Here is a 24,490-nt window from a genome sequence, read left to right as displayed (position 1 = left end):
TGGGGTTCCTTAAACTACAAACAACTACCATATGACCCAGCAATCCCACTACTGGGCATATATCCTGAGAAAACCATAATTCAAAAAGAGTCATGTACCAAAATGTTCACTGCAGCTCTATTTACAATAGCCCAGAGATGGAAACAACCTAAGTGTCCATCATCGGATGAGTGGATAAAGAAGATGTGGCACATATATACAATGGAATATTACTCAGCCATTAAAAGAAACGAAATTGAGCTATTTGTAATTAGGTGGATAGAGCTAGAGTACGTCATACAGAGTGAAGTAAGTCAGAAAGAGAAAGACAAATACCATATGCTAACACATATATATGGAATGTAAGAAAAAAAATGTCATGAAGAACCTAGCGGTAAGACAGGAATAAAGACACAGACCTACTAGAGAATGGACTTGAGAATATGCGGAGGGGGAAGGGTAAGCTGTGACAAAGCGCGAGAGAGGCACGGACATATATACACTACCAAACGTAAGGTAGATAGCTAGTGGGAAGCAGCCGCATAGCACAGGGAGATCCGCTCAGTGCCTTGTGACCGCCTGGAGGGGTGGGATAGGGAGGGTGGGAGGGAGGGAGACGCAAGAGGGAAGAGATATGGGAACATACTTATATGTATAACTGATTCACTTTGTTATAAAGCAAAAACTAACACACCATTGTTAAGCAATTATACTGTAATAAAGATGTTAAAAAAAAAAAAAACTAAAAGTAGAGCTACCATATGATCCCGCAATCCCACTACTGGGCATATACCCAGACAAAACTCTCATTTGAATAGATACATGCACCCCTATGTTCACAGCAGCACTATTTATGATAGCCAACACATGGTAACAACGTAAATGTCCACTGACAGCTGAATGGATAAAATAGAAGTGGTATATATATACAATGGAATACTACTCAGCCTTAAAAAAGAAAGGAATAATGCCATTTTCAGCAACATGGATGAACCTAGAGATTATCATACTAAGAGAAGTAACTCAGAAGGAGAAAGACAAATACCATGTGATATCACTTATATGTGGAATCTAAAATATGACACAAATTAACTTATCTACAAAACAGAAACAGACTAACAGACATAGATAACAGAATTGTAGCTGCCAAGTGGGAGGGGTTGGGGGAGGGATGGACTGGGAGTTTGGGGTTAGCAGATGCAAACTATTACATATAGAATGGATAAATGACAAGGTCCTACTGTATAGCACAGGGAACCATATTCAATATCCTGAGATAAACCATAGTGGAGAAGAAAAGAAAAAAGAATGTATATATATGTATAACTGAATCACTTTACTGTACAGCAGAAATTAACACAACATTGTAAATCAACTATATTCAATAAAAAAACAAGAAAGATGGGACTTCCCTGGCGGTCCACTGGTTAAGACTCCATGCTTGCAATGCAGGGGGCATGGGTTCAATCTGTGGTCAGGGGAAATAAGATCCCACATGCCACACAGTACGGCAAAAAAAAAAAAAAAAAAAATCAAATCAACAACCTAACTTTATAACTTAAGGAACTAGAAAAAGAACAAACTAAACACAAAGCTAGCAGGAGGAAGGAAATAATAAAGATTAGAATAGAGAGAAACAAAACAGAGAAGAGAAAAACAATAAAGAAAATCAATGAAACCAAAAGTTGGCTCTTCAAAAGGATCAACAAAATTGACAAACCTTTAGCTACTGGACTAAGAATAAAGGACAAAATAATCAAATTACAAAAATCAGAAATAAAAGGGAGGACATTACTATTGATTCTAAAGAAAGAAAAAGGATGTAAGAGAGTACTATGAACAATTATATACCAACATGTTGCACAACATAGATAAAATGGACAAATTCCTAGAAACACGAAACCAACCAAGACTAAATCATGAAGAAATAGAAAATGTGTATAGACCTACAATTAGTAAGGAGATTGAATTTTAAAAATCTCCAGACAGAGAAAAGCCCTGGACCCAGTTGCTTCACTACCAAATACTACCAAACATTTGAAGAACTAATATCAATCCTTCTTTTAAACTTTTCCAAAAAATCAAAGAGGATGGAACACCTCTTAACTCATTCAATGAGGCCAGAATTACCCTTCCACCAAAGGCCAAATAAAGACACAACAATAAAACTACAAACAAATATCCCTCATGAACATCAATGCAAAAATCCTCAACAAAAGCTAGCAAATCAAATTCAACAACATATTAAAAGGATTATGCCCCATGCCCAAGTGGGATTAATTCCCAGAATGCAAGGATGGTTCAACATACAAAAATCAATGTAATACACTATATTAACAGAGAGAAAGAAAAAACATCACACACGATCACCTCAATTGATGTAGAAAATGATTCTGACGAACTTCAACGCCCTTTCATGGTAAAAACATTGAAAATACTAGGAATAGAAGAAGAAAACTACCTCAACACAGTAAAAGCAATATACAAAAAACCCAGAGCAAACATCATACTCAATGGTGACAGATTGAAAACTTTTCCTCTAATATCAGGAACAAGACAAGGATGCCTGCTTTCACCACTTCCACTGTACATAGTACTGGAGTTCTACCCAGAGCAATTAGGTAAGAAAAAGAAATAAGAGGCATCCAAACTGAAAAAGAAGAAGTAAAATTATCTCTGTAGATGGACATTATCTCACATATAGAAAACCCTAAAAGATTCCACACAAAGAAAACTATTAGAACTAATAAATGAATTCAGCGAAGTAGCAGGATACAAAGTCAATACATAAAAATTAGTTGTATTTGTATATACTAATAATGAGCAATCTAAAAAGGAAATTACAAAAACAATTCCATTTATAATATGGAAAAGAATAAAATACTTAGGAATTAACTTTACCAAGGAAGTGAAACACTTGTTCAATGAAAAATATAAAACATTGCTGAAAGAAATTAAAGAGATAAATAAATGAAAATAGATCCCACATTCACTGATTGTGAGACCTGATATTGTTAAAATGTCAATATTACCCAAAACAATCTACAAATTAAATGGAATCCCTGTCAAAATCCCAATGACATTTTTTTTTGCAGAAATAGAAAAATCCCATCCTAAAATTCATAGAGAGTCTCATGGGACCTTGAATAATTAAAACAATCTTGAAAAAGAAGAGCAAAACTGGAGTACTCACACTTCCTGATTTCAAAACTTACCACAAAGCTATAGAAATCAAAACAGTGTTGTATTGGCATAAGGACAGACGTAACAATAATAGAATAGAAAACCCAGAAATAGACCCTTGCATCTATTGTCAGCTGATTTTTGACAAGGATGCCAAGACGATTCAATGGGGAAAGAAGTCTTTTCAACAAATGGTGCTGGAAAAAACTGGATATCCACATGCAAAAGAATGAAGTTGGGTCCTTAACTAACACCATATATAAAAATTAACTCTACATAGATAAAAAACCTAAATGTAAGGCCTAAGGGGGGAAAAAACAACTCTTTGAAGAAAACCTGAGTCAAAACTTCACAGCATTGGATCTGGCAATGATTTCTTGGATGTGACACCATATGGGACTTCATGAAAATTTTAAAATTCTGTGCATCAAAGACACTATCAACAGAGTAAAAAGGCAACCCCTAGAATGGGAGAAAATATTTGTAAATCATATATCTGATTAATATCAGAATTAATATCCAGAACATATAGAACATAGAGGGAACTCTTAAAACTCAACAACACAAAAAACAAACAACCCAATCAAAAATGGGCAAAGGACTTGATATACAAGTTTCAAAGATATCCAAATGGCCAATAAGCACATGAAAAGTTGCTCAATATCACTAATTATTAGAGAAATTCAAATCAAAACTACAATGAGATACTACCTCACACCCATTAAGATGGCTACTCTCAAAAAAACAAAACAATATGTGTTGGCGAGGATGCAGAGAAATTGGAACCCTTGTGCACTGTTAGTGTGAATACGAAATGGTACACCTGCTGTGGAAAATAGTATGGAGGTACCTCAAAAAATTAAGAATAGAATTACCATATGATCCAGCGATTCTACTTCTGAGGTATATATCCCAAAGGAAGCAGGGTCTCAAAGAGATATTTGTACACCTATGTGCACAGCAGCATTATTGACAATAAATAAAATGTGAAAACAAGGGTCCATTGACAGATGAATGGAGAAGCAAAATGCAATACATACATACATGAAATATTACTCAGCCTTAAAAGCGAAGGAAATTCTACAATATACTACAGTGTGCGTGAAACTTGAGGACAATATGCTAAAATAAGGCAATCACAAAAAAGACAAATACTGTGATTCCACTTATATGAGGTACTAAAAATAGTCAAATTTGTAGAGACAAAAAGTACAATGGTGGTTCCCAGGGGCTAGGGGAAGAGGGATGAGGGAGTTATTGTTCAGTAGGAATAGAGTTTCAGGTTTTTTTTTTTTAAGATTCTTTTTTTTTTAAATTTTATTTATTTTTGGCTGCATTTTGGGTCTTTGTTGCTGCGCGTGGGCTTTCTCTAGTTGTGGCAAGCGGGGGCTACTCTTCCTTTTGGTGCACAGGCTTCTCATTGAGTACAGGCTTCTCCTGGTACAGAGTAGGGCTCTAGGCATGCATGCTTCAGTAGTTGTAGCTCACGGGCTCTAGAGTGCAGGCTCAGTAGTTGTGGCGCACGGGCTTAGTTGCTCCATGGCATGTGGGATCTTCCTGAACCAGGGATTGAACCCATGCCCCCTGCACTGGCAGGTGGATTCTTAACTACTGCACCACAAGGAAAGTCCCAGAGCTTCAGTTTTATGAAAAAAGTTATGGAGATGTGATGGTTGCACAATATTATGAATGTATTTATACCACTGAACTGTGCTCATAAAAATGGGTAAGGTGGTAAATTATATATTATGTGCACTTTGCCAGATACACACACAATTGAAAAAAAACAATTCAGAGTAGCAAAACTAAAAAAAAAAAAGAAAAAAACCCTTAGGCATTTATCGAGCCTCTTGTATGTCAATATGGCAACACAGCACAGCAGAAGGAGCAGTGGCTTTGGGGTCAGATAGGCCTGGTTTTAAATCCAGAAATCCAGCTCTACTGTATTATCACCTCACTTCTCCTGTATAAAACTGAGCAGAAGAGAGCACGTTTGTCTTCAGCTTTGAAGGTTTTCTATTACCTGGAGCAAGTTACTTAATCTCTCTGGTGTCAATCCCACCTATAACATAGGGAAAATAATACCAATCTCATAGATCAGCCATGAGAAATAAAGATAGTATGCCTACAAAGTAGGTAATCAGTAAATGTCAGTTCTCTTTCCCTTTAAAGAAAAGGGTATTAGGATGCCCTTAGGTGTATCTGTCAGACCAGTTCAACATCAGCACAGAGACAGATACAAGGCCTTGGTTATCTGTGGGCACTTCTTGCAAGAACTGCTGAGCTCTCATGATGCGAGACACTCAAAAATCAAATCTATTAAGCTGGCCTGCAGCTTGAGAGTGAGGGTATTCACTGGTTCACAATAAATAAAGAGGAAGAAGGAGTTACACAATGCATCTCTGTTCTAATTACTCAATCTCTACCCAACTGAAAACTTGCTTCATGAGAGATTAGCCACAGCCCCTGGAAGCAATAAACATCCTGCGTTGCAAACCCCATTTTGCCATCTCACAGAACCTTCATAAATCTCGGTTGCAGTAAATGCATCTCTTATCTATGAAGCGACTATTTTAAGAACATTTTTACAACAGTCATCATTATTAGTCCTTCGGCCAACCCTCCCAATTAGGGGAAGAAGAAATTAATATGCAATACTGATATTTCTATTTTGCATTTAAAGGGAAGATAGCTTGCTGTTTTCAAGGGATACAGGGCAATTTCTCGGATGTAAGGCTAATAGGTAATTCCCAGAGTTGGGTCATTCCTGCTTCCATCTCATTCTGGAAATGAGCAAAAACTATTGGTCACCAAAGTGGACAAATGCCCTCCAGCAAACAACCAGTGTGGAGTGTCCACCAAGGAGTGCACGGTGCCACCAACTTAACTCCGTAGGAAAGTGAAGACTAAGCAAAAGTCCTTGAAGCGATGGTGCCTTTGTGAGAGTCAGGGATGAGGATGCCAGGGCAGGTCACAGAAGGACCGTCTCTCTGATGGGGGAAGGGCCAAGCTCACAGCTATTGAGGGCACAGCTGACAGACAGAAGTGCCATTCTAGTTCTGCTCCTGTGGATGAGAACATGCACTCCTTTCAAGTTACTTGATCAAGAGGTGCAGGGGGACCCTCAGTACATCCTCATGTGGCCTAACCATGGCCCAGCTCTCCAAGTGAAGAAGGCAGGAAGGACCACAGGAAGCTGAAAGTTTGCAACTGGGTAAAACTACATGGTCACAGTGTGATCACAGGTAATGCAACTTGTTTCCTAAGGTTCCAGGCTACAAGACATGAGAAGTCATTGCAGAGAAGATAATTTAGAATTACCCTCTGCTAATTTTAAAGAAGCGGTAGGGAGGTGACTATGGGGGATGGTTTATGCTGAATTTAAAGAGAGGCACAGACCCTGGGCTGTGTGGGTGGAGCCTCACAAGACTGCATATGGAGCAATGGCCAGAGATTCCGGGTTCTGGCACTCAGCTGTGCAGGTCCAAAGAGTGGATTTTGCCTGTCCTGGCAGGCATGTAGGTTGCAGGACTAACCTGTGCTAACTACACCTTCAAAAGATTGATATAGCAAACAAAACACAAATTCACTTATTTGTAACAAGTATATAATAAGCCTTTCCAGTGACCTCCAAACTTGTTTCCTCAATCCCGCCCGTTATCAAGGTAACTGGGAGACCAAATTCATAATCAGAATGTTACTTGTTGAATGCAGATTCAGAACAAAAGAGCGGAAACACTTAGGGGGTGTTTCATCAGGTATCGGAAAAGCCTTCTGAGTGGGATGTACTTTCCAGGTGATCTGAACACGAGTAACCACCAGGAAAAGTATTAGATAATCAGCAACAAATTCTGAGGCCGTATCGCCCCTTTTCTAAACAAATGCGGATTACCTGTCTACCTCATTAACCCCAGACAGGGTTTCTTTAGATGGAGCACAATACGATTCTTACTGCTTTGTGTATAGCCAGTCATTTTTCTGAGCCTATACCTGTCCCTGATATTCTCAGCGTGTCATCACGGGCTCTCAGAGAGGGTTACGATGGGTCTCTTCACTTACGTCCTGATTCTTATTACCTCCCCGATGGAGTGATTTTCCAGTTCTGGGGGCACTTTCATGCGTGTGTGACAAGTTCCCTGAGCCTGTCTGGACACAGGAGGATACCTCCCACTGCCTGGTTCAGCACCAATTATTCTGTTCATCTGTGGAATGTGCTTGTAACATGTTGTATTTATTTTGCCTGCACACATTCCTGCCTTCCTAGAGGAAGAGGTGAATAAATCACCCTGGCTTGCCTGCCAAGAAAGTAATTTTTTTCACCTTAGGTGGGCCGTCTGTTTCTCCGGACATAGCTCTGCTTTGACTAGAATTGAATACATCTTGTCCCAGGCATTTTGCCAGCTGTACCAAAAAAAAAAAAAAAAAAGCTGTAGGCTCCAGGAAATGAAGCAACTAAAAGTGGTTTCCTTGTGATGTCAAGTCTTTTTTTCTTTTTGAAATGCAACTTACGGAATTAACCTAAAGGAAATTGTGCATCACTGTCCATAGGGGTGGTTTACAGAGTGGCAGGAGGCCCAGATAACAACCAACCACGAATTTCCGAAGAATCAATCCGATTGAGGCATGTCGGTACATCTAGCACTGGGCCTACAAATGGAGGGGACAACTGAGTACGTGCTTTGGACCCAAACAGAGGGCCCCTAAGCTAAGGGCTCTTCTCTTAGATGTTTTTTGTTTGTTTGTTTGTTTATTATCTTATTTATTTTTGGCTGCACTGGGGCCTCGTTGCTGTGCACGGGCTTTCTCTAGTTGCAGCGAGCAGGGGCTACTCTTCGTTGAGGTGCACAGGCTTCTCATTGCGGTGGCTTCTCTTGTTGCGGAGCACGGGCTCTAGGCACGCGGGCTTCAGTAGTTGTGGCTCGCAGGCTCTAGGCGCGCTGGCTCAGTAGCTGTGACACAGGGGCTTAGTTGCTCTGCAGCATGTGGGATCTTCCTGGACCAGGGCTCGAACCCATATCCCCTGCATTGGCAGGTGGATTCTCAACCACTGCGCCACCAGGGAAGCCTGGTGTTCACCCTGGATGAACATCCAGGTCACCTATGGAGTTTTCAGTATTCATGCCTTGGTCCCACTCAAATGGCTGCTTCTGATGCCCACGTGTGTTGAGCAAAACGTCCTTAACCCATTGGGGATTAAAGACCTCTTCTTAAGCTACCAAGCTATTGGGGAAAAAATAACCCAGAGTAGAAAGAGTGTCAAAATATTTAGGCTGCACAACAAAATTAATAATCAAGAAAATGAAATGACAACCCACAGAATGGGAAAAAACATTTGCAAATCATACACCTGATAGGGGGTTAATATCTAAAATATATAGAGAACTCATACAACTCAACAGCAAAAAAACCCCAAATAATCCAATTATTATAGTTCCTTAAAAATGGAACTACCATACGATCCAGCAATTCCACTTCTGGGTATATATCCGAAGGGAACGAAAACACTATGTTGAAGAAATATCTGTACCCCTATGTTCATAGCATCATTATTTACAATAGCCAAAACGTGGAAACAACTGAGGTGACCACTGAAAGATGAAGGAATAAAGAAGTTTTGGTATATAAGTACAATGGAATAATCAGCCATAAGAAAGAAGAAAATCCTGCCGTTTGCAAAATGTGGATAGAACTTGAAGGCATTGTGCTAAGTGAAATAAGTCAGACAGGGAAGGACAAGTACTGTATGATCTCACTTACATGTGGAATCTTGAAAAGAAAAACGGCATAGAAAAAGAGATCAGATTTGTGGTTACCAAAGTACCAAAGGCAGCAGGAGCAGGGGATGGAATAAGATTGGTCAAAGGTGCAAACTTCCATTTATAAGATAAATAAGCCCTGGGGATGTGACGTACATCAGGGTGACGACAGTTAACACTGCTGTATGGTATATTTGAAAGTTAAGAGGGTAGATCCTAAGAGTTCTCATCACAAGAAGAAAAACTTCTAAAAAAAAAACAAAGAAGAGAAACTTCTTTATCTATATGAGATGTAATGTTTACTAAACTTATTGTGATAAGCTTTTCACAATATATGTATGTCAAACCATTACGCTGAACACCTTAACTTTATACAGTGCTGTACGTCAATTATTTCTCATTAAAACTGGGGGAAAACGTACAGGCTTAATCCAGAAGATGGTGAGCTGTGTGGGCAACAGTCAGCTGCCGGGGTAGATGCTGGGGTTACTGTCTGGTATGGTTCCAGAGACTCAGGGTGCAGTGAGGAGCAAGTCACGAAGAGAATAAGGCAGCTCAGCCTGACAACTGTGGGCCCATCCGGCCAGTGGAGGGGGCCTTCTGCTTCAGCTCAGAGACAGAGCACCCAAAGGGCAATACTACCTGAGGGATGGTTCCAGGAATCAACAAATCAACGTGGGAGCCACTGTACGGAGGTGAGAGACAGAGGAGGAAATGGTAGGTACCGTGAGACAGAAGGGGAGGGTTTGCGGCCTAGCCCTAACACATGCATAAGACTTCGGGACTCTCTGAACCACTCAGAAGGGACGGGGCCAGGGTTGATATTCAGCCTGCATGCACTGGCATGGTGTTCCTGCAGGTTATCACACAGAACTACAGTCCTGAAGGCTGGTAAACAGCTGAGGTTAGACCACGCATCACCGAATGACATCATCCAGTGGCCACCGAGCAGGTGGCAATGGGACTTGGGACGGGTGCACCTGGACGCTGGTGCATGAGCCGAGCAGGCCAAGGTGGTAGCAGAGCGGACGCAGTCCCTGTCTGACCTCAGGAGGGGCCCAGGGGGGCAGAAGTGGAGGGACAGGCTGGCTGGGGCAGTGCTGTAGGTGAGGGTGGAAGCAAAGGCCCTCCAGGTACGGGCTCTGTGAGATGCGCCAGCATCCAGAACATGAGGGACAGCCCGCCTGGTCACTCTCCCACTGCAGCCATGCCTGGCCCCAGGTCTAATGACCATCAAGTTCACAGGGAAGGCATCGGGAGAGCTCGTTTCCTCTGCAGAATCATAGCTTAGAGACGGGCAGCGTCCAGCTTCATGATAGCTTATCAAACAGAAGACCACCCAGTAATTTCTAAACATCAATAACGATTTAGAAATATTTAGAATGATTGGATGACCATTTTAATTTATACCACAGAGTTAGCAGCTTCAGAATGAGTTTAGTTTAGTTGAGAGAATAAAAACGGAATTTTTTTTTAAAGATTTTTTGATGTGGACCATTTTTAAAGTCTTTATTGAACTTGTAACAATATTGCTTGTTTTATGTTTTAGTTTTTGGGCTCCGAGGCATGTGGGATCTTAGCTCCCCAACCAAGGATCAAACCTGCAACCCCCTGCATTGAAAAGTGAAGTCTTAACCACTGGACCGCCAGGGAAGTCCCCAAAAGGGAATATTTTAGGTTTTTACTTACATAATGATTTATTTATATACATCTGTTTATAAAACTTACGTTGCCATACAGCTTGTTAAACACACTGCCCGTCATCCTTAGATGGGGCAACGCAGGGTTGGGGGGATAGTGATTCAGCTGGTAGAGCTTGAAATGGCTTCATTGCACCCCTGCCCCTGCCATGCCAGGTTGGTCTGACTTGGGTAGATATGGGTTTCATCTGACTGACAAATCAAACATTATTTTCCATGTGTTGCTGAGGACTGGGCCTACCAAACCCAGTCAGGAATTCCCAGTCACTGCTACTCTCACACTTCCTGAACCTTCACAAGGATCTGACCTGCAGTGCAAGGCACAAACTATGCAAAGGAAACAATGTGTTAGGTTTCTAGTAACTTTGCCAGGACAGAGAAGGCCAGAAGTTCAATGTTTAACACACAGTTATTGAACATTTAAACTGGGCCAGGCAGAGTCTAGGCACTGAGGATATATAGTAAAATGGACGAAAATCCCTATACCCAGTGCCAACAAGTGATTGCAGGGGGTTATTATTCAAAGGCCAAGGATGGATGGACAGAGCCAAGGAGAAGGCTGTGATCTCAGCTCAGCACCCTCTCCTCTGCCCTCCTTGGGTTGGAGTTATTAGAACATTGTGATTACTGCCACAGACCTGTGGGGCTAGTCTACCCTGAGACAGTCAAGCAATCATAAGGGCAGGTACCAGGAAAGAGCCCCTGCCCCAAACTGACTGCTCCTTTGTTATGATTCAGTATCTAAAATTCTGCCATTCGAGAAGCATTTTCCAACCAGTGTTCCTTGCAATCTAGTCCTTCAGGATTCTTAGTTTAAAAGAAATTTTTTTCAGTAGTTCAACAAGTTTGGCAAACACCTGAGCTCTTGGTGAGTCCCAATGAATGGTGTATTAATCTGTATGACCTCCACTGGTTTTGGATTCAAAACTTGGGCATCTCTCTTTATTTTTCCAAGTATTTGCTTAAGCCTCCATCCCTCTACATTGTAGGTAATTCAGTATCTCTCTCTTTAGGACTCTTCATTCCCCAAATTGTCCAGGAACCTGGGAACTTAGTCCAAAGGGAGTAGTCTTGTTTCAAAGTTCCAGGGGGAGGGAACTGATCAGTCTATAAAAAGTCCTGATTTTACAAAAACACCATGGTACTGGCACAAAAACACACATATGGATCAGTGGAACAGAGTAGAGATCCCAGAAATAAACCCACACACCTATGGTCAGTTAATCTTAACAAAGGAGGCAAGAATATACACTGGAGAAAAGACAGTCTCTTCAGCAAGTGGCATTGGGAAAGCTGGACAGCCTCATGTAAATCAATGAAGTTAGAATGCTCCCCCAAACCATGCATAAAAATAAACTGACAATGGCTTAAAGACTTAAATGTAAGACAGGATACCATAAAACTCCTAGAAAAGAACATAGGCAAAACATTCTCTGACATAAATCATACCAAATGTTTTCTAAGCTCAGTCTCCTAAGGCAATAGATATAAGCAAAAATAAACAAATGGGACCTAATCAAACTTACAAGCTTTTTCACAGTAAAGGAAACCATAAACAAAGTGAAAAGACAACCTACAGACTGGGAGAAAATATTTGCAAACAATGCAACCGACAAAGGATTAATTTCCAAAATATACAAAGAGCTCATATAACTTAACAATTAAAAAACAAACAACCCAATCAAAAAATGGGCAGAAGACCTAAATAGATTTTTCTCCAAAGAAGACATATGGATGGCCAATAGGCATATGAAAAGATGCTCAATATCTCGCAAATCAAAACTACAATGAGGTATCATCTCACACCAATCAGAATGGCTATCATAAAAAGTCTACAAATAATAAATGCTGGAGAGGGTGTAGTGAAAAGGGAACCCTCCTACACTGTTGGTGGGAATGTAAATTGGTGCAGCCACTATGGAGAACAGTATGGAGGTTCCTTAAAAAACTACAAATAGAACTACCATATGTTCCAGCAATCCCCCTCCTGGGCATATATCCAAACAAAACTATAATTCAAAAAAAACTGCATCCCAATGTTCACTGCAGCACTATTTACAATAGCCAAGACATGGAAACAACCTAAATGTCCATTTACAGATGAATGGATAAAGAAGATGTAGTATATGTACAATGGAATACCACTCAGTTATAAAAAAGAATGAAATAATGCCATTTGTAGCAACATGGATGGATCTGGAGATTATCATACTAAGTGAAGTAAGTCAGACAGAGAAAGACAAATATCATATGGTATCACTTATATGTGGAATCTAAAATATGATACAAGTGAACTTATTTACAAAACAGAAGCAGACTCACAAACATAGAAAACAAACTTATGGTTACCAAAGTGTGGGGAGGGATAAATTAGGAGTTTTGGATTAGCAGATGCAAACTAGTACATATAGGATGGATAAACAGCAAGGTCCTACTGTACAGCACAGGGAACTATACTCAATATCCTGTGATAAACCATAATGGAAAAGAATATGAAAAAGAATGCATAAATATGTATAACTGAATCACTTTGCTGCACAGCAGAAATTAACACAACATTGTAAATCAACCATACTTCAATAAAATAGATTAAGAAAAAGAAAACAAAATTATGGTTACCAAGGTGGGGTATAAAGTAGGGATTTGGGACTAGCATATACAAACTACTATATATAAAATAGATAAACAACAAGGTCCTACTGTATAGCACAGGTAACTATATTCAATATCTTGTAATAAACCATAATGGAAAAGGATACAAAAAAGAATATATATATATATATCTGAATCACTTTGCTGTACACCAGAAACTAACACAGCATTGTAAATCAACTGTACTTCAATTTTAAAAGTTCTGGTTTTAATCACTTCTACATAGTGTCCCTGTTGAAAACTGATTCTGACAGGCTCCAGTGAGCCCCTGTCCTGCTGTGAGGATGTCCTTTCTGCTTCAGAACCCTGTGCAGGCAGCAGGGTGGCCCTGAGGACACAGACTCCTAAGGCTTATTGGATTTATACTCACACAGTCAGCCACTGTTCCACAAACACGACCACTGTGCCAAGGTGCCCGGGTATAATTGGGTTTCTAAACACAGCTGCACACTGTTATCTAGAACACGCTGTTCCCCTACAGATCTCTAGGCTCTGGTGTTGAGCCTAAGCTCCTGACTCAGACTCCCTCTTTTTTCCTGGGGGAAGTTTAATGTTTATTCGCTACCAGGGACCCTCCATCAGGGCTATCTCAGCCCTTAGAAAGCTGAATCTCAGAAGGGAAGGGGACAGAGTGTCGATCCCTCTCCTCCTGGAGGATCCTTGGTAACTTTAGTTTGGCACATCAGGGGGATACAGGGAAGAACAATCTCTGTAAATGTCCTTTCCCCAGAGACCTGTATATCAACTCACCTGTACTGGCATAATTGAGAGTATTCCAGGAACAAGGCAAGAAGATCTAGGGGCTCAATGTCTTGTTCCGTATTGCTGTTTCTCCAGCTAAAAAATAAAAGAAACAAACATATTTTTTTTGTGAAAGAGAGGTAGAAGATTTTTCCCTGTTATAATTTTGTATATTAAAGGGGCATAGTCTACCTATAAAAGCCCCCATCAAATGGATCATAAGGTATGCTCTGCTTCAGAGAAAATCAAACTCCCAAGAATCCTCTCATGAATTTCTTCCACTGAATTAAAGCCCTAACCACCCCACCCCCCGAGCTTCTTGGGAAGCCAGTCCTCACCTCTGAGCAAGTCAGGCTCCTAGTGGAGAAATCTCTGAAACTTTTAGGTCAGGGAAGAAAATCCCAGCATTTGCCAACATAGTTTGGACTCATTAATTTTCTGACACTAAAAAGCCTCTAATTTCTACGGAGAAGAGAAACACACTGAACAAGTATGATAGTCTTAAGCCTCTCATTCTCACTGATACTTGGCCTTCCCCATTTTCTGAAATATTTTACATTGAGTAACTTAAGACACAAAATAAAACATAGCATACACTGTTTCTTTTGAAAATTAATTAATCTGTTTTTGGCCGCGTTGGGTGTTTTGTTGCTGCGCGTGGGCTTTTCTCTAGTTGCAGCGAGCAGGGGTTACTCTTCATTGTGGTGTACAGGCTTCTCATTGCAGTGGCTTCTCTTGTAGCGGAGCACAGGCTCTAGGCACACGGGCTTCAGTAGTTGTGGCACGTGGGCTCAGCAGTTGTGGCTCACGGGCTCTAGAGTGCAGGCTCAGGAGTTGTGGCGCACGGGCTTAGTTGCTCCGCTGCATGTGGGATCTTTCTGGACCAGAGCTCGGACCTGTGTCCCCTGTATTGGCAGGGGAGTTCTTAACCACTGAACCACCAGGGAAGCCCAGCATACACTGCTGAAGCTTTCCTGATGCAGGATATTTTACACTTCAGCCTTGCTGGTCCAATCAGCACAAGTCACTCGGATTCTGTGGGAAAATGCAGTGAAAGTTCTGTAAGGTGGTAACAATGTGGGGACAATTTTTGCTACTTCATCCTCAAAGGAGCCTCGTTTGGAATATTAGTGATAAAAGCAAAGACTAACTTGCCAAGGACAGAAGACAGTGTTATAGAAAGGCTTTCTTTTGGTAGAATTGTTATCATGTTTTAGGCTAATTTTAGTGGCTATATTTGCCTCCCACTCTAGTACATGCCCACATCCTATGAAACAGTAAGTGATGTTTTAACAGGATTATAATATATGTAAAAACATATCATGTATTTAGAGATGAAATATCCAGGGAAAATATTTCCATAGCTTACTATTTCTTGGCATTTCCTGTGTCCTATCTGATATGTATATACACAAAGGGAACTTCAACTTGCAAATGCTTCTATTTGGATTTCCAAATATGCAATTTTTAACATGTTTTATTAGTGACAGAGCAATAAAGGAACAACTTTGCAGCTAATTTAACACCTATAAATTTCCCTGCAGTGTAAAAGAAATGGCCTTGGCAGACCACATGTCTGCTCATATTTCAAAGAATATTAAATGTAAATACTTCTAAAATGTCCTATAGTTAGAGTTCTCTTATTCCATAAAACACTTACAGGTTCATTGCTTATACTTTTATAAAAAATGGTACCTGATTCTGAACAGACTTATTATGTGAAAATTATTTTTTAAATAGCTATATTTGAGAAGTCATATAAAAGCTAGATAATTACAAATCAACAATTACAATCAACCTGAAAAATGTTAAAAAGACATTGATCAAAAAATTCGAAAACGTATGTCAACATAAAACCTGCACATAAACCTTTATAGCACCTTTATTTATAACTGTAAAAACTGTAAGCAACAAAGATGTCCTTCAACAGGTAAAAGGATGAACAAACTGTGGTGTATCAGTATCATGGAAAATTATTCAGTGATAAAAAGAAATAAACTATTGAACTCTAAAAACACATGAATGACTCAAACACTTATTGCTAAGTGAAAGAAGCCAGTCTATACAGGCTACATTCTATATGTTTCCAATTATATTATAGCCTGAAAAAGGTAAAACTATAGAAATGGTAAAAAGATCAATAACTGCCAGAGTTCCAGGTGGGGGAGGACAGATTAGGTGAAGTCCAGGAGATATTTTAGGGCAGTGAGACTATTCTGTATCATAATGTAATAGTGGATAGTTAACACTATGGATTTGTCAAAACCCATAGACCTTTACAGCATGAAGACTGATCCTTAATGCATGCATGATAAAAAAAGTATAGTTAAGAGGTTGGGGTATCGCAGGATGGAATGCAGAATGTGATCGAACAATCTAACTGTATTACAAATGCACAAAACAACCTCACTGGAGCCTGGGGTAGAGGGAAAGGTGCTGACCTGAGCAACTTTGTAAATGGAGCCTATAAAACTGAGGGCAAAAGACACTGCACGTAAGCACCGTGTCCTAGTTGATAAAATTATTTATTGCAGGATACGGGTTAACAATTCTGACACTGCTGTACACAAATGCTGGAACAGAACAACTAAATGAGTGGCAGATGGTGGGGACAGGAGAGGGAGGTTACCCATCAGCAAGGGGAGAAGGTCAGAACAGTTCATCTAGAAACAGATTAGAGTTGGAGACGTCAACATAAACTCATGTGTAGCTTGATATAAATACAATGGTTACATAGAGAAATACCTACAGATGTGTGCACATAGATTACTATATGCACCTATATTTCCCAGCTCCATCAGCAGAGAGGGCCCAGAAGTTATGACACTCCAGAGGCAGTGAGTCCATCTAGTGCCTGGGTCTGCGTTTCCAATCCATTCTCCAATAAAAGGAACCAGCATTCCTTGAGGACATGGCTGATTCTAGGACTGGGACAGGAAATATACAAGATGAACTTGGAGCTTCTTGTAGTGTCAGAAAGTAAGAAAATGTTGGGGGAAAAAAACTAACACCTGATGACGGTTTATATCAAAAGGACACAGGAGAAAACTAAAAGGACTCCCAACAGCCAAGGCTGGAACAATTTGAGCAACAAAATAACATTTTTAAAGTGCTATTGGAGGGACTTCCATGACAGTCCAGTGCTTACGACTCCACTCTTTCACTGCCGAGGGCATGGGTTCAATCCCTGATCAGGGAACGAAGATCCCACAAGCCAAACAGCCAGCCAAAAAAAAAAAAAAAAAAAAGAAGGTACTATTGGATTATAATCCAAAGTATAAAATAAAATATCCATGAGTTCATACTGATATGAATAAATGAGGGAGAATAGACACATCTCATGTGCAGAAGAATTCCAAAAACTGTTCGCAGATACTCAAGGAGGTGGACCATATCCTGACTCCTCGGGTGTGGGCTGTACAGGCTGACTTCCTTCCAAAGGATGTGGCATGCGGTGGGGAGAAGACAACCAACTTTGCAGTGGAGAAACCTGACACACACTGCCACAGCCAGGATCAAGGTCAACATCCACTGTTATGAGTCCGTTCCCAGTAAGTGCCCATGATATAATGTGATGAAGATGGAACTTCACCTCTGTGGCCTTCTTCCCCAAAACACACAACCCAAGTCTAATCACAAGATAAATACTAGACAAATCTCAATTGAGAGACGTTCTACAAAACACCTAACGAGTACTCCTCAAAAGTTGTCAAGGTCATCAAAAACAAGGTAAGTCTAAGAAATGGTCACAGCCCAGAGGACCCTAAGGAGACTTGACAGTAAATGCAATGTGGTGTCCAGAGCAAGGACATTAGGAAAAAAAAAACAAGAAAAAATGAATAAGGTATGGGCTTTAGTTAATAACAATTTATCAATGCCAATTCATTAATTGCAACAAATATATCACATGAATGTAAGATGTTAAATAATAGAGATATAGGTATAGGTATATTGAAGTTTCTGTATTGTTAGCAACTATAAATCTAAAACTATTCTGAAATTTTAGTTTATTTTTAAAAATATATTGAGAGTCATATGCTCACAGAAAGTGGGAAATCGAAGGTACCATAAAAACCGTCAGTTAAACCTTTTATTGTACAAGGGAGAAAACTAAGGATTTATAGTACGGTTTTGTAGCCTGCACTTTGAGAAAACAGTGGTGGCTTGCTGCTGAGCTGGTCCTCACTGACACTAAACATCAATCACAGTACACAGTAGACACTCAATAAATTATTACTGAATGCTGAATAACTCCCAACAACCTACCATCTACCCAAGTATCTTATCCTCCCACGCATTCATTTATTAACTCATTCATTCATTCAACAAATGTTTACTGAGTGTCTGGCACTATCATTTTACTCCTAGAATTATAACCACTTAGAAACTCTATCCAAAGGATGGACATTTTGGCAATTTTCCATATCTGACTTTGTAGGAAACTGTTTAGCTGATTCAAGTTTATAAGCATCCAAGGAAGAATGGTCTCAAGCCAGGTTAATAGAACATAGACTAAGGGGGTACAAGAAGTAAGGCTCTGAGTCCTAGAGGGGATGTGTGGTTCGTTTATACTCAGGTTGTGGGCTGCAGCCTTTTTGAGTCATACTGTTGTTTTAGACTCTCTTATCTCTCATTCCACTCCTTCTACTACTCACTGAGACAACGGGCTAACAGCCTATTGTTGTCTTCTTTCCAGTTTCAGCTCCACTACTTACCAGCTTGGTGATCTTGGCCAAGCTGCCTAATCTTTTGGGGCCTCAGTTCCCCTATCTGAAAAATTACCTCATGAAATAATGTTGCTTGGGTCAAATAAGCCCACATTTCTAAAATGTTTGGCACACTTGGCAATGACATTATTATTACTACTGTCAATACTGTTATTGTTATCATTACCGACCAACCAGAGGCTTGTACCTAGGAAGCTTCGACAGGCACTTGGAGTCTACAAAGAACACACGCTGGCACACTTAATCAATCTTTCCATCTTTCTCGGTTTGATAAGTAGGTTGTTTCCAACAAATCGCAAAATTATCGTTGTGATCTGGGCTATGATTCCGTTTACTGTCAGTCCAATGCCTCTTTTAGACTGCCAGGAAACCAAAGGCCTTATTTTCAAGTTCCCTTCCTTCTTGGCCTCTTTTCCTGCCAAAATTTATTTTCATGTTAACATTTATTCTAAATAGTCCATGGGCTCCTAAAACTGGACAGTTCTCCTAGATTCAGTTCTCTCTGGAGGTCCATTTTTTCTGACTTTATTTCTATGATATTTAAAGGTCAGGTTCATCACAAGATAAAGACTGTAGTGTCTAAGAAATGTAATTAACTATTTACCAGTAGGTTTAGCTCCAAGCCTCAGGATTTACTGACCTCTTTAAATTTGCTAAAAGTCACCAAACAATTCAAAGAAATTTCTCCGTTCTGCTTTCTTCTCACTCTCCAGGAGTCAGGTTGTTGGCCACTGATTGCATTTGGTATTTAAAAGGCCAAGTCTTGGGACTTCCCTGGCGGTCCAGTGGTTAAGAATACGCTTTCCAATACAGAGGACGCGGGATCGATCCCTGGTCGGGGAACTAAGATCCCACATGCTGGGGGCCAACTAAGCCCGCGTGCTGCAACTACTGAGCCCATGCATCACAACTAGGGAACCCAAGTGCCGCAACTACAGAGCCCACATGCTCTGGAGCCATGTGCCACAACTAGAGAGAAGCCCATGTGCCACAACAAAGGATCCCATGTGCCACAGCTAAGACCCAACACAGCCAATAAATAAATAAATATTTAAAAAAAAAATAATAAAAGGCCAAGCTTTATACTAGAAGATCAATACATCTAAAATAAAAACATGGGTTTAGGGATAACTTGTATTGTTAGGGGGTGGAGGAGGGTCAAGCTAACAAAAGTTTGTTTTTGGCATTCCACGTCTTAGCTAGGGATTATGTAGAGGTTAATATCAGTAGCAGATTCCTGTTGAAATGAGTTATCTGTTCTTTTAAAGTCTCTCAACAGCCACCAAAGAAAAGGAAGGTTAAACCTTTATCTATCTATTAGGCTTTTGTTCATAGGTGTCAATGATGCCAATAGAAAAATATTGTCTTGTTATGTCTAAGTGCATTTAAGCAATGGGTGTTCCTTGAGCCATACTTCAAAACATAAAATACTTTAAACGTTGATTGCTATTGTATCAAACTATTTCACTATTAGATTACTATCATTATTGTGACACAAACTGAATAAAAAGTTAGTATGTTCAAAACAAAAAACAAAACAAAAAAATAAAGATCAGGTTTGTCAGGGTGCTCACGACCTCTACATGCCAATGCTGTGAACAAGTCCCAGGTCCCCAGTGTGACTTACTGTCCGTGTCCAGGTAAAGGAGGCCATGTGTTTGCTCTTCTGATGAAAAGTTTCTGAGCAAGAAGATCCCCACCATGAGCCCCGTTACAGCCACGGCTGCCTGTCTGGCATCCTGCCAGTTCCCAAGTGCATCCTAATTCCAGTACGAGGGCCTCTGGGAAGCAGGTCCCTTCCTACAGCTGCAGCAGCATCTGCTTGACATCGTAGGTGACAGCCCCTTGGTGATTAATAATGCTGTCTCCTCAAGGGCTTCACTGGAGGCTCCTTGGTGGATTAAGTTTTCCTAAGTGTCACTGCAAAGGCAGAAAGCTAACTAAGTTTGGGTAATAGAGGTTACCTTCTTCAACCCAGTTGCAAAAACCATTCTCAGCACAAATGTTCCAGGTTCAGAGGAAATCTTAAGGGAAACTTTAAATAGTTTTAATCAAAAAGAATATTCTTGTACTGAGTTCAAAAATAAGTTAATAAAACAGGTTAACTTCTTCTTTTTAACGGATGGAAGATTTTAAAGACATTCTAAAAGGCGATTTTGTCTGTAGCTCATTATTATTGCAACAAACATACTGTGAATTAGTTTTCCATTAGCGTCATTATTTTGAAACTCCTTTTGTTAAGGATACTCACATAAAACAGGTCCTCCTTCTCTCCTGGGAGGAGCCTGCGAAGGTTGAAACCGCTGCTGCTTCTCTCCACACCCTACCCTCAGCAACTCCAGGATTTAAGCCTGAAGGAAACAGGAGAAAGGGGTCAATTAGGGAACAGAGAAGCAGCAGATTCTAAATCAGGGCACATGCATAAGCTCTCAGGTGGAAATCAGGGGAAGAGTTTATGTGTGTTCTCATTTTTTCACAAGCTTAAGATGTCCAATGTGTACAATTATTTATACCTAAGACATCTCCTGAGACTTCTTCTGATTGGAAGGATTTTGTTGTTGTTATCATTTGTTTGCTTGTTTTTTAGGAAATACTAATCAGCTCGCTTTTCAAATTTAATGCCCATACTTTTAACATAGCTGCTTAAGTTCTATATCATGAATTGGCTCTGTCGTTAATTTGGGGGCTTACCCACCTCACATGAGAAGTTTACTCTGGGAAGCTCCAGAGCTTGTCTCAAAGAGACAGATGGTCTCCAGAGCAACATAAACCAGGGCTCAACAAGAGGTCTCAGTAACAGGCCATCAGGAAAAAACAAAATAAAACAAAATGCCTTAAGTTTCCATATACAAGAAAACAAATACTGGTTTCAGATTTTTAAAAATTTGAGCCCCAAATTAAAAGTCTCAAGGGCGGGACTTCCCTGGTGGTCCAGTGGTTAAGACTCTACGTTCCCAATGGAGGGGGCCTGGGCTCGATCCCTGGTAAGGGAACTAGTTCCACACATGCCGCAACTAAAGATCCCAGATGCTGCAACTAAAAGATCCCACATGCCACAACTAAAGATCCCACATGCCGCAATTGAAAGATCCCGCATGCTGCAACTAAGACCCAGCACAGTCAAATAAATAAATAAATATTGCAATATTAGGGGGAAAAAAGTCTCAAGGGCAACCTCTCTAATTGCAGGCCTTGGTTTGCAACTCAACTGCTTCCCAAATGGGCAACTCTGTGCCATGGACATCAGGTTGAAGAGTTACAGATGTTTCTAGTTTAACAGTGTTCAATAATTCTCCCTAGAAATGATGGGAGTCCAGCCAGTGATCACTAAATGTTTGAGACATAACAAAGGACTAGAAAGCCCAGATGCAAATGGGGTTTTGAGGGGAAATCTTTCCTGAGTGACTAGGAACATGATCTGGAGGCAATGGACAGTAACACCCTGAAGCAGGCCTGCAAGAAACACAATGCCAGGCCTACTGTATGGATTTGGATATTGCTGACTATAAAAGGGAATCAACTATGAACAACTATGCATTAAATACAAGGAAACAAAATGAGCAATGTAATCAGGGAAATAAAGAAGCGTTAGATGAACAGGGAAATAAGAGGCAGAGGAAAGTCAGTATGTGTTGGCACTGCACTTCTGGGCTAGGTCAGCACTGGGTAATCGAGATGGACAGCTCTTCAGATGGACTGAGGCCTGAACAGTTTCCACTTTCTTCCTCATACTCACGTTATTTCTACACATTTAAGTCGTACAAATAAATTAACCATCTCTGTGGCATAAGCTTTCTGTAGTAAGCATCACAGGGAACGTATTTATAAACATGCCAAGGGAATGTGCAGTCAACTGCACACACGTCTCGCACCTGTTTCTTGGATCCCATGCCACTTGCTCCAGCCTCAGTGAAGTGGAGCTTGGAGATTCGAGCTCTCTCAGGCTGCTGACTGAGTCTGGTTTTGCAGGTCTTCACTTGGCTGTGTGCTCCTCCATCCCAGGGTGTGTACACATGGCTTCCCTAGAACAGCTGTCAGCAGGTCCTTCCACTCACCTCCCTTCTGGAAACGCCTTCCTTTGACTTCCATGCCAACCCTCCGAATTCTTCTACCACTCCCATTCTCTGCTCATCCCTTAACGCCAGTGGCCCCTGTGATTCTGACCTCAGCTCAGTTCTCTTCTCGCTCGGAGTCCATTCCCGGCACGTGGGGTAGCGCGTGGGCACTAGACTCAGAACCTGCAGGCTGCAGGCTGTGTGTGTGTGATCCTGGGCAGGTTCCCTGACATCTCTGACGTGTCCCCTCTTATAAAGTGGGGCCAATACGCGGACCGACTTCATGGGGTCATAAGGAAGAGTTAACGAGCTCAGACGTGTGAATTGCCTGGCACCCAGAGTACAGGCTCAGCTTCTTTAACTGGGACAGCCATGGCTTCAACTATTATTTAGTTGAATAACTCGATCACTTAGTTGATGGTTAGTTGACTAGCGGATAAACTCTGATTTTCTAGCTCGTATTTCTTTTCTGAGCTCCAAGTCCATTTAGCCAACCGCCTACTAAACATCCCCAGTTACACCCAGGGCTCCTTCAAGTAATTCCACGTTCACAGACTAACCACCCTCCTCTCTCCACTCCTGCTCCACCCGAAACTACTCTTCTTTTTTATTCTTTTTCCGAGATGAGTAACGGCATCATCCATCCAAAGGTCCAAACCTTCGAAAGTTAACAGAATCTCCCCTTTTCTCAACTACCCGTACCCTAAACATAAAGATCCAACTGCGGAGACTTCCCTGATGGTCCAGTGGTTAAGACTCTGCGCTTCTAATACAGGGGGCACATGTTCAATCCCTGGTCGGGGAATGAAGATCCCACGTGCTGCGGGGCACAGACAAAAAGAAAAGAAAAGAAAATCCAACTGGTCACCACATCTTTTCAGTTTTGCTTCCTGACCGTCTTCTCTTCTGGGTTACCCTCCTCCCTGCCTCTAGACTCTTCCCTCCCACACCGTCCTCCTTTGACACTGCAGTCAGTGGGTTCATCCTAGAAAGGATGGTTTTCATGATCTTTCCATTGACCTTCAGGATAAATCCACAGTTTTTAGCACAGCATGTGAGGTACTTCATCAACTTGCCTTTCTCTTCCTCTGTTTTATCTCCTCCCACCCCCACCCCCCAGCCCCCATTCCAGCCGCAGGAAACCACTGTAATCCCCGAAGTTATCACCTCTCCTTCACCACCATGCCCTCGTTAATACAACCAGGATTACCCCCTGTTCTCCATCTAGATAATCTTGCTCTGTTATCATCTTTCTAACTCCTGGGACTCTGCTCCAGATGGAATTAAAACAACAACTAAAGGATAGTTAACAGATGCTACAACTCCAGTTCAGTTTGCTCAAAACAGTGAAATTCCTTTCTTGCCTTTATTTCTGAGGCACAGAATAGATTTCTTTCTTGGTCGTTTTATTTTTTGCTTTCCAGTGACGGATAATGACCCTTTGCGTGAGGAGCTGGTGAGATGGGATAGACCTTCTACCAAAATCTCAAAATAAGAGATCTAGATGGTGAGGAAAACTTGGTGAAAACTCACAAAGAAACTGTGAGAGGGGAGGAGGTGCAAAGCCAGCCTTTCCTGAATCACAGTAGCCGTTCTTCCTCCCACCTCCCTCCCTCTCCTCTGCTTTCTCTGTCCTTATCTCTCTTCTCTTTGTCCTTATCTGTCACACACACACACACACACACACACACACACTC

The 24,490-nt window shown here is 41.0% G+C and overlaps 1 long non-coding RNA gene across 2 annotated transcripts in view; it reads right to left on the bottom strand.

The window, feature by feature from the left end:
- The window catches only part of LOC307188528, a 60,470-nt gene that overhangs the window by 15,276 nt on the left and 20,704 nt on the right, over positions 1 to 24,490 (bottom strand). For both annotated transcript variants that reach the window (XR_013828967.1, XR_013828968.1), the window contains exons 2-5: positions 22,611 to 23,613; positions 20,990 to 21,089; positions 20,366 to 20,658; positions 14,021 to 14,107 (exon numbers count right to left, since the gene is read on the bottom strand). This is a non-coding gene — a long non-coding RNA (uncharacterized lncRNA). The remainder of the gene's footprint in view (positions 1 to 14,020; positions 14,108 to 20,365; positions 20,659 to 20,989; positions 21,090 to 22,610; positions 23,614 to 24,490) is intronic.

The sequence above is a fragment of the Stenella coeruleoalba genome (assembly GCF_951394435.1).
Source record: "Stenella coeruleoalba genome assembly, chromosome: 7".
Taxonomy (NCBI): Eukaryota; Metazoa; Chordata; class Mammalia; order Artiodactyla; family Delphinidae; genus Stenella; species Stenella coeruleoalba.
Note: the sequence above shows the minus strand (reverse complement) of the source record. Positions and strands in the feature narration are given on the sequence as shown.